The sequence below is a fragment of the Elaeis guineensis genome, chromosome 1, assembly GCF_000442705.2.
Source record: "Elaeis guineensis isolate ETL-2024a chromosome 1, EG11, whole genome shotgun sequence".
Lineage (NCBI taxonomy): Eukaryota > Viridiplantae > Streptophyta > Magnoliopsida > Arecales > Arecaceae > Elaeis > Elaeis guineensis.
The window spans coordinates 110,868,476-110,885,602 of NC_025993.2; the positions used below are offsets into that span (position 1 = coordinate 110,868,476).

The window sequence follows — 17,127 nt, forward strand, 5'->3', positions numbered from 1 at the left end:
TCACATCGTACTCCAAGATCCGTGCATCTGCTCATCAAGGGCATGGAGGGATGCAATCAAAGTCTATGAACAAATCTATCAATGTATTTATTTATTTATTTTGGTATTTCTCTCTACTTGGAGCCGTGTAGGTTTGATTTCAGAAGCATATTACCAAGTGTATGGGACCCAGCTGTGGGTCCCACAATTTGGACCAATGGAAGCTAACCAAGTCATACACTTTGGGGTGTACATGTATCAACTTTATAGGCCCTATCTTCCTAGTCTTGCTAGCTCAACTCCGGGTCATCACAATCCCCAGCTAATACTCACCAGCTCATGGACTTCAACGAATCCATCGTATTCAGGGTTTGGAGACCGACGATGTGATAATCCGGCCCAATTGGACCAGAATCAGCCCACAATCAAAAAAAAAAAAAAAAAATTGGGAGTCTTCTTCTCCAATGAATCCTGATCGGAGAAAGGTTCTAGGACCCTTAAAACTCTAAGGCCCTCTATAAATAAGCCTCCCCTCTCCCTCTCGATCCTCCACTGGCGATCGTTGAGGTCAAATTCCTCTCTTTTTTCCTTGGAAGCCGCAGCACTCTCTTCTTGTGTTCGTCGAAAATCGAAGGTCGAAGAGGCCACCGGAGTTCAGGTAAGGGTTCAATCTTCCTTCCTCTCCCTCTTTTCTTTCTCCCCATGATTTTAGACCCCTCGTCGGCCATCGGGATCACCAGAAAACCCATGAAGCGTGAAACCCCTGTTCGACCGGCCACGTTTCTCTCTTTTCTGACCACCGGCGCTGTCGATTTCAACATCTCATCCCCGAGATCGGACCCCCATCCATCTCCCTCTCTTTTCTTGAATGTTTGGCTGCCGGCGGCCGACCCATGGTCGGAAATCATGAAGAAGGGGACGGATCCTCTATTTTTTCGAAAAAAAAAGAGGAAGGAAAGCTTACCAGCCGAACCCCGTCGCCGACCGACTTCGCATGGTCGGCCATCGTTGCCAGACCTCCGGCCAAGCCGCCACCCCATCGGAGCCCGAGCCACCGACGGGGGGGGGGACCTCACGGTCTTCCCTTGTTTCGGCCCAAGAAGGCCGCAGGAAGAAGGAAAAAAAAAAAAGAAAAAGGAAAAAGAAAAAGAAAAAAATATATATATAATAATGATAATAATAATAATAATAATAAAGAGAGAGAGAAAAAAAAAAGAAAATAATAATAATAATAATAATAATAAAATAATACATGTGAGAGAAAGTTTCTCTCATCTCTCTCTTAAGTCTTTCTCTCTCTAGAATTAGACTTTCTCTCTCTACTTTCTCTCTATATTTTTTCTCTCTAGATTCTCTCTCTAGACCTTTCTCTCTCATTATGAATTTTGTCTCTCTAGGGTCATTCTCTCTCTCTGATTGCATCACAGACCCAGGATAAACTTGAGATGAAAATATGATGATCTGAGACTGCTCCAAAATTTATGCAGTAGATTAGATCCCGATCCGATCTTTATTCGAAATTGATAACATCAATCATGGTTAATCCATATTAAGTCACCCTGATATGACCACTGATGATCTCAATCATGATTGCCACTTTTGAAGGATACGAAGATTCTCTCTTCACTTTCTCTCTCTACTTTCTCTCTCATGATTGACTTTCTCTCTCTAAGAAGGTCTATGAATCCTGTACCAAGTCATGCCTTCATCTTTTAGGGGTTCATATTGACTCTAACAAGATGATCCGAAATTGCTTTGATATCCGTGCTGTATGTCAACCTCATTTGATCGTATCAAAGATCTTTCAAATTCATTATTAATGAACTCTATTGATTGATCTTAATCTAATCCGTGCTTCACAATTTCTTAATCAAGTCTTTTGAATCTGTCCCTCAGATCAGAGATCTTGAATTGTCCTGGTATCTGGATGGTCCGATACATCCGATCAACAGTCCTCTTTCCTTATGATTTAATCTTGTTATATTTATGAAATAGAATTTGATAATGTTTTGATATTTTAAATAGGATTAGCTGATTCTTCTAACAAAGTCTGAAGATCTAAGATGAACGAGGTAAGTAGATCTTATGCTCCTTATTTATTTTTAAATGATCATATTTTTATGCAAAGAATTACTATTGATGAAATCATAATTTTTCATAAAATAAGGATCGGCATATGTGATATGAAAAAGCATGTTTTATTATGAGCATTGATTTCATGAATATGTCTTATGAAAATAGCATGATTATGAAGCATGAATTTTATTATTTTTCCATCTATATATATGTATGCTTTAAGAAAAAAGATATAATGATTTCAAAGGCTCTCAGATGACTATGAATGAATCTCTTCGGGAAGGTTGACATCCGGAGCTAGCATCCACACGAAACATGGTCCTGCCAGCGGGTATAAAGTTGGCACATGAATTAAGAACTCTGTCGATTAAGAAATATGGTCCTGTCATGGATATAATAGTGATTTTAGCACGAATATCTATGAGCAATATTTTGAAACATGACATGAATACATGATGAAAATGATTTACGATTCATAATTATGAAATATACATGATTTATGCATGCATGATGAACTTATAACTTATTTTATTATATGTTCTATGAAATATTTATTTTTACAATAATTGTTATTTGCTAAATGATGCATTATCATAGAAAACTTATGCTTGATCTGGTAAGGAAGCGGAAGTTTACTTATTGAGCTGGTGTAGCTCATATTCTTTTTGTTTTCTTTTTCATGTACAGAGAAATAAGGCTAGGACTGATGGAAAGGAAATCCAAGCTTGGGGATCAGCAAAGCAAGCTTGAAAATTTTGCACTAGAAATTCAGTTTATGTTTATGGATTATAGTCATTATGAATTTTAAGGCTTGAATTATTTCATCTTTGGATTTAGATGCTCTGAATCAGTTTTGGTTTAATTAAATATTTGAATTGAACTTTATTATTACATTTATTTATGATACACCTGTTATTATATTTAAGAAGATGAATTTTGGCTTCGTGTTATCGTGGGTCCATCCATCGGTAGCATGGCCGTGTTATGTCTCGGATTTGGAGCGTGACATTTTATGGTATCAGAGCTTAGGTTATAATCATTGGGGATTATGATATAAATGATATAAATGATTAGGATATGATAGAATAATATCAGAGCTTAGGTTTAAGATCATTAAGATTATAAAGTGATATCAAAACTTTATGTATGATCAATAAGATGTGATCGAGTGGAGTATAATGGATAATATCAGAGCTTAAGATTATGATCATTCAGGACATGATAGAATGATATAAAGTTTAGGTTATGATCACTAGAGAATATGACTTAAGTGGTATTTGAACTTAAGATTATCATTATTCGGGATTGTGATTTTAGTGATATTTGAACTTGAGACTAAGATCATGAGGAACATGATAGATATAAAAGAAAGGTTCAATAATTTGATTTCGAATCAATAGGTATTATGATAAAATTTATATATAAGTGGCATATGACGTCTATAATAGAATTGACGAGTTATATTTTAGATTTCAATTAGCAAGGTTGACCTGAGTACAAGAAGTGTTGACCCTAGAATGAAGTGGGAGGTATTGATATATTATGGTAGGTATATTTGATGACATTGGAATGTTAAACCTATACGGATAAAGGACATGATAACTTTGCTGATTTTGATGTTAATTTTTTTGCAAAAAAAAGTTGGTTTGGAAGTTGTCTAAATGATTGTAAGGTAAATCGAAGGTTAACTCAAATTAATTCTAGACATATTGGATTCTTAAGGAGTGGTGAAGTTTATGTAATAAGTTCAAACATAAAAGGTAGATGAAGATTTAATTTTGATGTTTTATGCCTAAGAGATAGTAATAACAAGAAAACCTTAAATTTTACCCTAAATTGTATATGAAATCTGAAAGTTGGATCTATCTTTGATTGATTTAATATACAAAGATATTTTTATTTTTGATAGACTTAGATAATTTGGTAAGTTGAGATCAGAGTGCGTAGCAAAAGCGTGATGGTCTGAATTGATTAGAAATATTAATCTTTTAAATCAAAAGATATTATGAAATATGTTAGTTGTAAATAAAGAAGGATTTTACTGATAATAAAATGATGCTAGAGAGAAAATCTATCTGATCAAGGAAAGACTTAAGGCAGCATAGGATAGACAGAAGAGTTGGCCAGATAGAAAAAAAAGAGAATTAGAATTTCACTTCGGTGATCATATTTTTCTAAAAGTATCACCTACAAAAATTATCATGAGATTTGGAAGACATGGCAAGCCGAGTCCACGATATATTGGACTTTTTGAAATTTTGAACCGAGCAGGAGATGTTGCTTACGAACTAGCTTTACCACCAGATTTATTCAAAGTGCACAATGTCTTTCATGTTTCACTACTAAAAAAAATTTTTTTTTTTGTACCTGATCCAAATAACGTGATAAAGTATGAGCCATTACAAGTTCATGAAGATTTAACCTATGAAGAATTTTTCCTCCGAATTATTGATCGAAAAGAGCAAGTTCTAAGACGGCGCATCATTCCGTATGTGAAGATTCACTGGAGTAATCATGAAGAGAGAGAGGCTACATGGGAGCTTGAAGATGATATGAAGATGAGATATCCACACTTATTAGAAAATGAAGGTATGTTAAATTTCGAGGACGAAATTTTTTTTTAGGAGGGTAGAATGTGATAATCCGGCCCAATTGGGCCCAGAATCAGCTCACAATCAAAAAAAAAAAAAAAGAGAATGGAAGAAGACTCCCTTTGAGAGTCTTCTTCTCTGATGAATCCTGATCGAAGAAGGGTTCTAAGACCCTTAAAACTCTAGGGCCCTCTATAAATAAGCCTCCCCTCTCTCTCTCGATCCTCCACCGACGATCGTTGAGGTCAAATTCCTCTCTTTTTTCCTTGAAAGCCGCAGCACTCTCTTCTTGTGTTCGTCGGAAATCGAAAGTCGAAGAGGCCACCGGAGTTCAGGTAAGGGTTCAATCTTCCTTCCTCTCCCTCTTTAATTTCTCCCCATAATTTTAGACCCCTCGCCGACCATCGGGATCACCAGAAAACCCATGAAGCGTGAAACCCCTGTTCGACCGGCCACGTTTCTCTCTTTTTTGGCCACCGGTGCCGTCGATTTCGACGTCTCATGTCCGAGATCGGACCCCCATCTATCTCCCTCTCTTTCCTTGAATGTTTGGCTGCCAGCGACCGACCCATGATCGAAAATCATGAAGAAGGGGACGGATCCTCTGTTTTTTCGAAAAAAAAAGGAAGGAAAGCTTACCGGCCGAACCCCATCGCCGACCGGCTTCGCATGGTCGGCCGTCATTGCCAGACCTCCGGCCAAGCTGCCACCCCATCGGAGCCCGAGCCACCGATGGGGGGGGACCTCACGGTCTTCCCCTGTTTCGGCCCAAGAAGGCCGCAGGAAGAAGGAAAAAGAAAAAGAAAAGAAAAAGAAAAAAGAAAAAGAAAAGAAAAAGAAAAAAGAAAAAGAAAAGAAAAAAATATATATATATATAATAATGATAATAATAATAATAATAATAAAGAGAGAGAAAAAGAAAAAGAAAAAGAATAATAATAATAATAATAATAATAATAATAACAAAATAATACATGTGAGAGAAAATTTCTCTCATCTCTCTCTCTTAAGTCTTTATCTCTCTAGAATTGAACTTTCTCTCTCTACCTTCTCTCTATATTTTCTCTCTCTAGATTTTCTCTCTATTTTCTCTCTCTAGACCTTTCTCTCTCATTATGGATTTTGTCTCTCTAGGGTCATTCTCTCTCTCTTATTGCATCACAGACCCTAGGATAAACTTGAGATGAAAATATGATGATCTGAGATTGCTCTGAAATTCGTGCAGTAGATTAAATCTCGATCCGATTCTTATTCGAAATTGATAACATCAATCATGGTTAATCCATATTAAGTCATCCTGATATGACCACTGATGATCTCAATCATGATTGTCACTTTTGAAGGATATGAAGATTCTATCTCCACTTTCTCTCTCTATTTTCTCTCTCATGATTGACTTTCTCTCTCTAAGAAGGTCTATGAATCCTGTACCAAGTCATGCCTTCATCTTTTAGGGGTTCATATTGACTCTAACAAGATGATCCAAAATTATTTTGATATCCGTGCTGTATGTTAACCTCATTTGATCGTATCAAAGAATCTTTCAAATTCATTATTAATGAACTCTATTGATTGATCTTGATCTAATCCGTGCTTCACAATTTCTTGATCAAGTCATTTGAATCTGACCCTCAGATCAGAGATCCTGAATTGCCCTGGTATTTGGATGGTCCGACACATCCGGTCAACAGTCCTCTTTCCTTATGATTTAATCTTGTTATATTTATGAAATAGAATTTGATAATGATTTGATATTTTAAATAGGATTAGCTGATTCTTCTAACGAAGTCTGAAGATCTAAGATGAACGAGGTAAGTAGATCTTATACTCCTTATTTATTTTTAAATGATCATATTTTTATGTAAAGAATTGCTATTGATGAAATCATAATTTTTTATAAAATAAAGATCGGCATATGTGATATGAAAAAGCATGTTTTATTATGAGCATTGATTTCATGAATATGTCTTATGAAAATAGCATGATTATGAAGTATGAATTTTATTATTTTTTCATCTATATATATATATGCTTTAATAAAAAAATATAATGATTTCAAAGGCTCTCAGATGGCTATGAATGAATCCCTTCGGGAAGGTCGACATCCGGAGCTAGCATCCACACGAAACATGGCCCTGCCAGTAGGTATAAAGTTGGCACATGAATTAAGAACTCTGTCGATTAAGAAACATGGCCCTGTCACGGGTATAATAGTGACCTTAGCACGAATATCTGTGAGCAATATTTTGAAACATGAAATGAATACATGATGAAAATGATTTACGATTCATAATTGTGAAATATACATGATTTATGCATGCATGATGAGCTTATAATTTATTTTATTATATGTTCTATGAAATATTTATTTTTACAATAATTGTTATTTGCTAAATGATACATTATCATAGAAAACTTATGCTTGATCGGGTAAGAAAGCGGAAGTCTACTTATTGAGCTGGTGTAGCTCATATTCTTTTTATTTTCTTTTTCATGTACAGAGAAATAAGGGTAGGACTGATGGAAAGGGAATCCAGACTTGGGAATTAGCAAAGCAAGCTTGAAAATTTTGCACTAGGAATTCAGTTTATGTTTATGAATTGTAGTCATTATGAATTTTAAGGCTTGGATTATTTCATCTTTGGATTTAGATGCGCTGAACCAGTTTTGGTTTAATTAAATATTTGAATTGAACTTTATTATTACATTTATTTATGATACACCTGTTATTATATTTAAAAAGATGAATTTTGGCTTCGTGTTATCGTGGATCCATCCCTCGGTAGCATGGCCGTGTTATGTCTCGGATTTGGGGCGTGACAGACGATATATCCCAAATTTTGGCTTTTCCTATCCACTTCTATGGTTTAGAGGGAAAAAATAGTGACATCCTAACTCCTATTCTAGTTTTTCTTTCTTAGGTTTTTAAAGTGAAATTTTTGTTGTTTTTATTTTACTTGTGTATGGTATTTTTTAATCTCTAAGATTAAGAAGTTAAAAAAAAAAAAAAGGAAAAAAATGGTGCTTCTCATTTTCCATTGTTACCCTTTTGATTTTACTCCAATATTTGTGATTTTTTTAAAAAAAAAAATTCAGGACGTTTTTTTTTTTTCGGAGGTTCATTTGACCTATGACAAAGTTGCTTTATCTCTCATTCTTTTCGGCAAGATTAAATTCAGTTAAAAAGCTTCTTCCATATGATTTTTAATGTAAAAATTTAAAATATTATTTCATGAATCACGAGCAGGTAGGAACAAATAGGATTCATCTCAAAGTCTCATCAAAAAGTTATCCAAAGTCTGAAGTCTTTACTGCTAAACCATTTTAGGGTTTAAATCCGACCTAATGATAATATCTTACCAGACCAATAACATATCGGTGGTGTGGTGTAGTTTTCAGTACCGGTTTTGCAGTCCTTCAATGTAGCTATCGTGTATTAGTGGTATGTCAGTCTTGTATTGGCATGGTATACACCATGCCATGCCAGTGATTGGCATGCATTGACATAGTAGTATGCCAAATTTTGGTATAGAGCTGGTACCATTCCAATACTACGTCCTTCTAAAATGGTATACATTGTCTGTTCCATCCATGTCATGCCATGCCAATCAGGACTTAAATCAGTGCCTAAAAGTATCAATTCTGTTGGATTAGGAAAGTTGAGATCTCAATTTTTGTTCTTATTGGAGTTGGAATTTGATTGGAAATTTTCCTGGTGGGGGGACTAAAGGTAAAATGAGGTTGGATTATTGGTCTTGGAGGAGAGCTGGTTTTAAAATGAATGTTTGCGGTTTTCTAGTACTGTCACTGTGACTAAATCTGAGCCACTTTGTTGATCTGAAATTTCACTGTTATTCCGGAACACCAGGTTGAAACAGTTCAAATACTTTCTCCACATTTGAACACAACTAATTAAGTTCATATAATCTGCATATTTGGTCATTAGAAAAATAAGAATAATGCGGAAGAAAAATCAATATGAATATCCTAAAGGGTCTCTTTCTACATGAATTCTTCCATGCCATTTACCGGCTACGATTGGATTAAAAATACATAATCTTGGTCGAAGTTTTGCAATTGTATTGCTCATAGGCAAATACTCAAATTGATATGCTTGTGTAGTTCCAATGGAACTCTTATCACACTATACATCAAAACTTGACATGCTTAATGTAACCTATAGTTCTACAAATTTGATGTAATTTTTATTTAATCTGACTCATTATATGGGTGTCATGTCTGTGTTAAGTTTTATTTTATCTGTAACCACAAATACTGGTGCATAAATTTCCCTTCGAATGTTAATTAACAGGTTCTAATGATGTGTTTGGAGTCTGATGTGCACAAGTTCTACTTGTAGCTTCTAGAGGAGAGTTAGGCAGGGTGTCACTAAGTTGGTCATCTGCACCAGCTATGGTGGTTGAGATCCATTAATCTAATGGAACTGCAGCTACTCATTTTGTTTTTACTGGTTGATTTGATGGAGGGTGAAGAAGGCTAGCTCATGAGTCAGAAATGAGAAATAACAAATAGAAAAGCTAGAAAAGGATTGTGATTGATGAGGTTATTCAAGTTGGTAGGTTACTAAGAATTATAATAACAGCAACCTGATAACAAGGACAAGAAGGCTTATCTATACATAATGAGACCAATCAAAAAATTGCCTACTGAATTCCTGGCAAGACCGAACGCATTATGTATATACTTTTATACAAAGAAAACAGAATAAACAGCTTATAACAACAGAGACCCAGTAAGCACAAGTTCCAACCAAAAAAACTATAAGCTGTAACAATATATTGCAGACTTCCAGAGACATATGTCTGATAACAGCAATCCTGGCATATAAAGTACTTAATCATAGCAGCTTCAATCCAAAAAGAAACCTGTAGGCTGTGAATTGTGATGTTAAGATTTAAAATACTCCTTGGATGGTCGGCAAAGCATGTCAGCATAGGTGAAGAGCAGTGTACACTCCTATGAAAGTTGAAGATCAAATGGAGAGCAAATCCTTGAACAACTGACAGTCTCCCAAATTCTGTAGTGAAACATACCGGAAGATGCAGTTGCCGGTGAAAAATGTGTGATCTGAACAGTTTAAAAGCTGGATTATGCCCCTTCCCATCAGTATCAATTGACATTGAATCATCATTTGGGACATAAATGTAACAGGAACAAATATCTGTAAGGAACCAACTCCCATCAGTAATTACATCATTTGGGAAGTTTAAGATATGCCCCATTCCATCAGTATGAATACTCACTGAAATATCAATTGGGACATAGAAATAACAGTAAAAGAAGTGTGTAATGTACCAACTCCCATCAGTAATGAAGATTTGGATCACATCATTAGGGAAATAACATGAAATCCAATTTAGATCCCACAGCATCTGAAGAAAGTATATTAAACAGCATATCCCATCAGGTCGGCCATCATGTATGAAGGAACTATGTAGTATTAGGGAGCAATCCTTCATGTACATAGATATCCTGTATATTGATGAAAGCAAAAGCTTGAAGATTAATATCCAATCATACTGTACGGTGTATTGGAGAACCTTTAATGATGTTATTGATCTTTGTATGGGAAGACACATGTGCTGGCATGCACACAGGTGAACCCAAAACAGCATCGTAGGATAATGAACAATCAGCAAGCAGATTAGTGCAAAGAAAACAAGAGTATGAGTATGAGTATGGAAAGGCATAATGATAACTCCAAAGAAGAAAAGCTTAAAGATCCTGCACAATAAAAGGAAGAAAATATTAGTAGAACCAGTCAGATTTTCTTTATTTTTTTCTTTTTGCTCTTTTTTCCTTTTTGTTTTCTTTTGCTTTTCTTTTTTGTACTTTTAATCCCTGTTCTTTCTTTTATTGTACTATCTCAATTTTTATCATTTCTCTCAATTTTTCTCGTAAAAACATTACAAATCTCATCATCTGCATGCCTTCCTGAGATACAATATGCGTAAGAAGGAGCAATAGAAGGCATTGACACAAAAGGGGCCATGTATACATGATGAAATAAAGGGCAGCCACCAAATAGAAACAAGGCGCCAATTGGTTTAAAACAGAAGAGGTAAATGTATAAGGCTTGACATAAACAAACATATTTGCCATATTGAGGAACAATGATATACTACACAAGGAAAACAAATAGAAGTTAGCAAAAACTCTCCAATTTTGTATGCATTTTCCTTCCCCATTGTTTTTCCATTTTTCCATTTTTTTTCTTTTCCCTTCTTACTTTTATCTTTATTTCTTTTTACCTTCTTGTTTTTTTGATCATTTTTTCCCCTCTAAGAAATATCATCATAGCAGATCCCTCAAATTCAGTATAATTGGTAGTCACAGTGCCAAAGAAGCAGGAAACGAACTCCATGCTCAGCAAGTTCAAACAGAGAGACATAGTTATGTATGTAATCGTGAGAGTTCAGGATAAATCTTTGTATGCAAGTGCTATATGCCATGTCGATAAAAGTAGGGTGCATATGTAATTGAGCAGTGGAGATAAAGAAATCTCCAACAAGAACCTGATTAGCAATCCAATCGACAGCTTGATTCCCTTCTCTGCAAATATGGGAAAAGGAAACTTGATGAAAGGATTTCAACCAGAAGAAAATATCCTTCATCCATGGTGAGAGAGGAGTGCTTTTATCTGAGAGATAGATGATGTAACCAACTCAACGCCACCATAGAGTCTCCTTGGATGCACACCTTTCGAACCGTGGTATGGGAAAGTAGATATTGAAGCCCCAGCCAGACACCAATCATCTCAGCATAAGGGACCGAATAGCTGAAGAGCTGCTTACCTCCAGCGGCCAATAAGGAACCATCATGATCTCTAATGATGTATCCTGCAACCGCATTATTAGATCTTACCGCCCCATCAAAGCTTCACATAAATGTCCCTAGTAGGGTAGCGGGCCTCCAAGAAATCAAGTCAGAATGGAGAGAATGCGGATTGCTCAGCACCGAAAGACCCCAGTTCCTAAACGGTACCTGCATGACAAGAGAAGATGATGATGATGACACGCACAAATCATTAGAAACATATATATACATCGTCGAAAAAGATCAATAGGACGAGAGTTTTTGGCTTGAAACAGTCTTTCATTCCGGTCTTGCCAAAGGAGCGAGACCATCGAATCACTTTGTCCTTCGTAACTGAACAAGAACGAGACAGTATAGTTATAAGCATTGTCCAAGATGAAGATATTGGATAGGAACAATTTAGGTTTAACGGAATCCAGCAACGTTTAGCTAGAGCATAACCAATAAAAACATGCTGGCAATTTTTCACATAACCTGGACAAAGATCACAGTTAACCGAAGTAGGCTGAATAATACCGCGGTGGAGCAACAATTCTTTCGAAGGCAGACATTGCCACATCAATTTTCAAATAAAAAATCTTACCCTCATTGGGATTGGAAGGTGCCAAACCCAAGAAAAATTCTATATGTAAGTGGCTGTGAGTAGGATGGGTCAAGCATCTTGGCAACCTCCTTGGAAGTAACAAAGAGATTCTATGTGGAAGTCCATCCCATCTGATCCGGCCAATGTCCACGCGCGAGAGGTATAGAAAGAACACGGGTCATCATCCCACGATTACAAAACCTGGCCAAAAAAAAAGATACATCCCAATTGTTATTAGATGTTATTAGATCCGCAACAGTATACTATGCCAAATCATGATGTATGTTAATAAAAGAAGACCAGCAACTAAGCGGCGGATTCGAGATCCAGGGATCATTCCAAACATTAACGGATATACCATTTCCAATCAACCAAACAAATTGATGTTGAATTTTAGCACCAATGGTAGAAATTTTATGCCAAATAGGAGTACATTTAGGAGGCGATTTATAATTAATCCAAGAATACTTGAATCGATATTTAGCAGAAACCAGCTGAGCCCAAAGAGAATTATGATGAATAACCAGATTAGCAGCTAGTTTATTCAACAAAATAGTTTGACGTTGATGGATAGATTGAAGACCAAGTCCACCACTAGCTTTCGAGGTACAAATAATTTCTCAAGATATCAAGTGAATCTAATGCTGATATAAATGATGATCCCAAAGGAAAGAACAAAACTTCCGCTCAAACAAGTTCAAAACTGAAACTAGAATTGAAGTAGCAGACATCATGTACAGGGGAATGGATGCAAGAACTGATTGCAGTAAAGTAAATCATCCAGCAAATGAAAGAGTTTTTCATTTTCAAGATTGAATTTTAGATAGGATTTTATCAAATAAGAATCTAAAATCCACCGGACGAAGTTTAGCATCAGAGATTGAAACACCCAATATTTTCAAGTACCCTTTTTTTAAGTCATACCTAGAGTTGAAATAATAATATGCTTAATAGTAGATGGAACAAAAGGGCTAATGATGATAAAGGATTTACTATGATTTACAGATTGTCCCGAATAATGGCAATAAGAGTCTAAAAGAAGTTTTAAAGAAATCGCATCACGAATAGTAGCACGAACCATTAAGAGACAATCATCAGCACAAAAAAAATGAGATATATTAGGTCCAATACGCAAAGAGCTATAAGGATGAAGGAGTTTATTTTGGATAGTAGATTGTTAAATGATTGAGAAAATTTTTGAATACAATACAAATAGGAATGGCGACAAAAGACAACCCTGACGAAGACTGCAACTTGTAGAAAACCAATCCATAGGGACTCCGTTGATAAGAAGAGCAAATTTGAGGTTTAAAACATAAGCTAAAATTCAGGTAATGAATTGATCATGAAAATTAAATGATTTAAGGACTCGAAAAAGAAAACTCCATTGGATTTTATCATGGGCTTTCTCCATATCCACTTTAACCATAAAAAAACCTTCTAGAGGATGAGGCACAAACTAAAGAGTGAGTAACTTTTTGAGCAATAAGAATATTTTTCATAATATATCTCCCCCTGACAAAGGCACCTTGGGTAGAAGAAATGATTTCAGGAATGTAAGGTTTTATTCAGTTTAGCAGAATATTAGCGACAATCTTGTAAGTTGTGTTGCAGAGACTACTTGGGTGAAAATCAGCAGGAATCATTGGGTGATCGGATTTGGGAACCAAAGTTATAAAAGTATCTTTTCATGATGTTATCAAATTAGATGTCGAAAAGAAATATTAGACAACTCATATGACATCATGTCCAATAATTTGCCAATAATCTTGGAAAAATGAGGTAGGAAAACCATTGAGACCAAGGGCTTTGTCAGGGTTTATACATCGAACAGCATAAATTATCCCTTCCTTCGAAACCTATGACGCAAGAGAATTCTTCTGAGTTTGATATAGAATATGAGGAATGGTTGGAAACCAAGAGTCATCAGTAGATTGATCGTTTGTCCAATGAGATTGAAAAATTGGAGTAGATTCTGTCGGATAATATTTTCATCAAACACCCAGTGCCCAGACTCATCTTTAAGAGATAAAATACGATTATGACATCTCCTAATAATGGTAGCTTTATAAAAAAAAAAAGTATTTATATCGCCCTCTCGAAGCCACCTAATGCAAGATTTTTTATGCCAAAAAAACTCTTGCATAGAAAGGTTTTGATTGTAATTACAAAGGAGTTGAAGTAAAAGAGAATGATCAGCTTGAGAAAGACAACCAACATGAGATTTATGCAACTGCAATGATAGAATCTGATTATGATGGATGTCCGCATTTCTAAATAAATTATCCACTTTATACTTATTCCAATAGTAAATTCTTTTTTTAATTTATTAAGAAGAAAATTTAAACGTTCGCCAGGCAACAAAGAGTCAGCTCCAACCCAAGAAGTATGAATCAATCTTCGAAAACCAAGACAAAGCTTTCAAAAATTATGATCACCAAATGGAGGATCGGATGTAGGCAAAGAAGCTTGAATCAAAAGCATTAAAGGACAATGGTTGGATGCAGATCTGGCCAAATATTGAAGACGTGATTTAGGATATTATTGGAGCCAATTATCAGATGCAAAAGCTCAATCCAATCGCTCCTAAACTCTAGAAGCACTAGATTGATTATTACACCATGTAAATCTACAACCCTCATACCCCAGATCAATTAAACCAATTGAAGATGTAAACTGAAGGAATTCCCTAACATCTCCATTTATCTGAAAAGGTTTGTCACCCAACTTTTCATGAGGAGATAAAATACAATTGAAATCACCCAAAAAAAGAGTAGGAAGATGCAAGTTTGAAATATTAGAAGCAGCTTGCCAAAGAGAATGATGGGTAGGACCATATGTACTAGCATAGATGATACCGAGAATCCAAGATGAAGACCCAAATTGAGTAATAACACCAAAACAGACTTGTCTATCCTTATAAACAAAAGAAACAAATCCGATATTACGACATCAAGCCACTATAATTCCTCTAGATAAACCCTCTGAAGGAACCATATAGACCTGCCAAAATCGACCAAAACTATACTACACATGATCCATGACATTTAGCCCAAGATGAGTTCCACAAAAATACAAATATCCGATTATAAGTATGCATCAAAGATTTAGAATACTTAACAAATAAGGGCTTAGTTGCCCCTCTACAATTTCAAACAAGTACTCTCATGATGAAATCGATGAATGTACCCCATGCTCCTCTGAAATAGGGCTACCTTTCTCATCAATCTTAGATGAAGAGCCTTCAGCTTCCAATGTAGCTGTAAGCTGAGTTAGGACTTCATCATGCATAGGAATAGACTTAGCACTATTAGACAAAGATTTAGGTAAAACCTTACCAACAGAAGTAGCATTCGATGATGGCCCTTCCAGTAGTTTGGGGTTGGCTGAAACTGATCGCCAAGCTTCCTTAATAGTAGAGCTTTTAGTACATAAAGCCAAAGCTTTTGTATTATTACCTGTCAATTTTTCGTGGGGTTGCTCCTCACAAATAATTACCTTTGATTGCAGAGATGAGTCAGAATCAAAGGATCGTGAGGCTGATGGCACTTTCACTGAAGAGCAATTTCTCTTATCCTTCTACCCCCCGTGATCTTCTCCCCGTTTAGGATCAAGTACCTAAAATTCCATTGGAACAATGTCAGAAGATGTTAACTCATCTTTTTTAGTTTGAGAGTCAAACCTAGAACCACTTGATAAGTCATCATGACAGGTTTCATTGGACGATTTGCGACAGTCTTTTTAGGAGTAGTCCATGTATTGTCTGATGGAGGAACTTGAGGTGATGCCGCAGTTTTGTTATCAGTTCTCTGATCTTGAGTAGGACCTACGATAGGAACCCTAGCAACCCTAATCCAAGTGTCAAACATAGGGTTATCATTAGGGGACATACCCTTACAATGAGCACAATTTTGAAGCAGAGGACCGATATATCCACATCTATAACACATATCAGGGAGGTCCTTATATACAAACCATTAGCAAACAACTTGATTTTCTATGAGCAATTTAGTGCCAAGGCAGACTGGGTAGCCCAGATCCATTTGAATACAAACTCAAGCAAATCCCAAATGAGAGGAACTTGCTGTCCAGGGATCAAGAAATTTAGGTTTACTAGCTTTGGAAGCAATCTTAAGTATCATATCCTTATCCCAGACATTGAGGGGTAGATCCAGTAAATGAAGCCACACATTTGCCTTTTGGCTCTAATCCCTTGAAGGTTTAAAAGTTGGCCTCCAGATCTCCAGGGCCAACAGCTGGCCTGCTAGAGTCCAGGAATCCTTTTCTAGAATTCTATCCCTAACCTGCTCAGATGGAAGAGAGAACAATAAGAAACCCCCAGAGAGTAAACTCACCTGAAATTCTCCCTCAATTAGCCATCTCTTCTTCATCTCGCATTGAATGAAGTATATTGCAAAATCAGGTCCAAGAAACTTACCGATCAAGACAGCGTGACATTTTTGAGCAGTTCTCTGTAGTTTCTCCTTGGAAAAGATGACCAAATCATTGAAATGCGCCTCTAGAGCAGAGATATCAGCTTCTGAAGGTACAGATATCTCCTAACGAAATTGGTGACAGCCTTGAACAACCTGGGCCCAAGACCATTTCTGGTTTATACTGTGATCAATGGGAGAAATAGAGGGAGGATGAGATGGAGGAGCCACCCCCTTCCCTTTTGCCGACTCACCATTGGTGGATCGAAACCCACCATCTGATGACCCATGTGATGCAAAATTGATCGGCGATGAGATCCCATCGATAGAAGACGGTGACAAAACCCTAGCTTTGTTCCCTTTGGCATGCAATCTGTTGGGGGATACCCACCGACCGACCGATCGGCGGCCCGACCGACCGACTGGCGGCCCGACCGACCGGCGGCCCGACCGACCGACTGGCGGCCCGACCGACCGGCAGCCCCACCGACCGACTGACGGCCCGACCGACCGACGGCCCCACCGACCGATCGGCGGCCCCACCGACCGACCGACTGGCGGCCCGACCGACTGAACCCAGAGGTCTGATGGCCGACTCACATGAAACTCGCCGACCGACGGAGGAACC

The 17,127-nt window shown here is 36.8% G+C and overlaps 1 long non-coding RNA gene across 1 annotated transcript; it reads right to left on the minus strand.

Moving 5' to 3' along the window:
- Window positions 1–9,214: 9,214 nt before the first annotated feature.
- Window positions 9,215–16,039, minus strand: LOC140858590 (uncharacterized). Its single transcript, XR_012142181.1, has 3 exons — window positions 15,405–16,039; window positions 11,183–12,267; window positions 9,215–10,139 (listed from the first exon to the last, which is right to left on the minus strand). It is a non-coding gene; the product is annotated as an uncharacterized lncRNA (long non-coding RNA).
- Window positions 16,040–17,127: the final 1,088 nt, after the last annotated feature.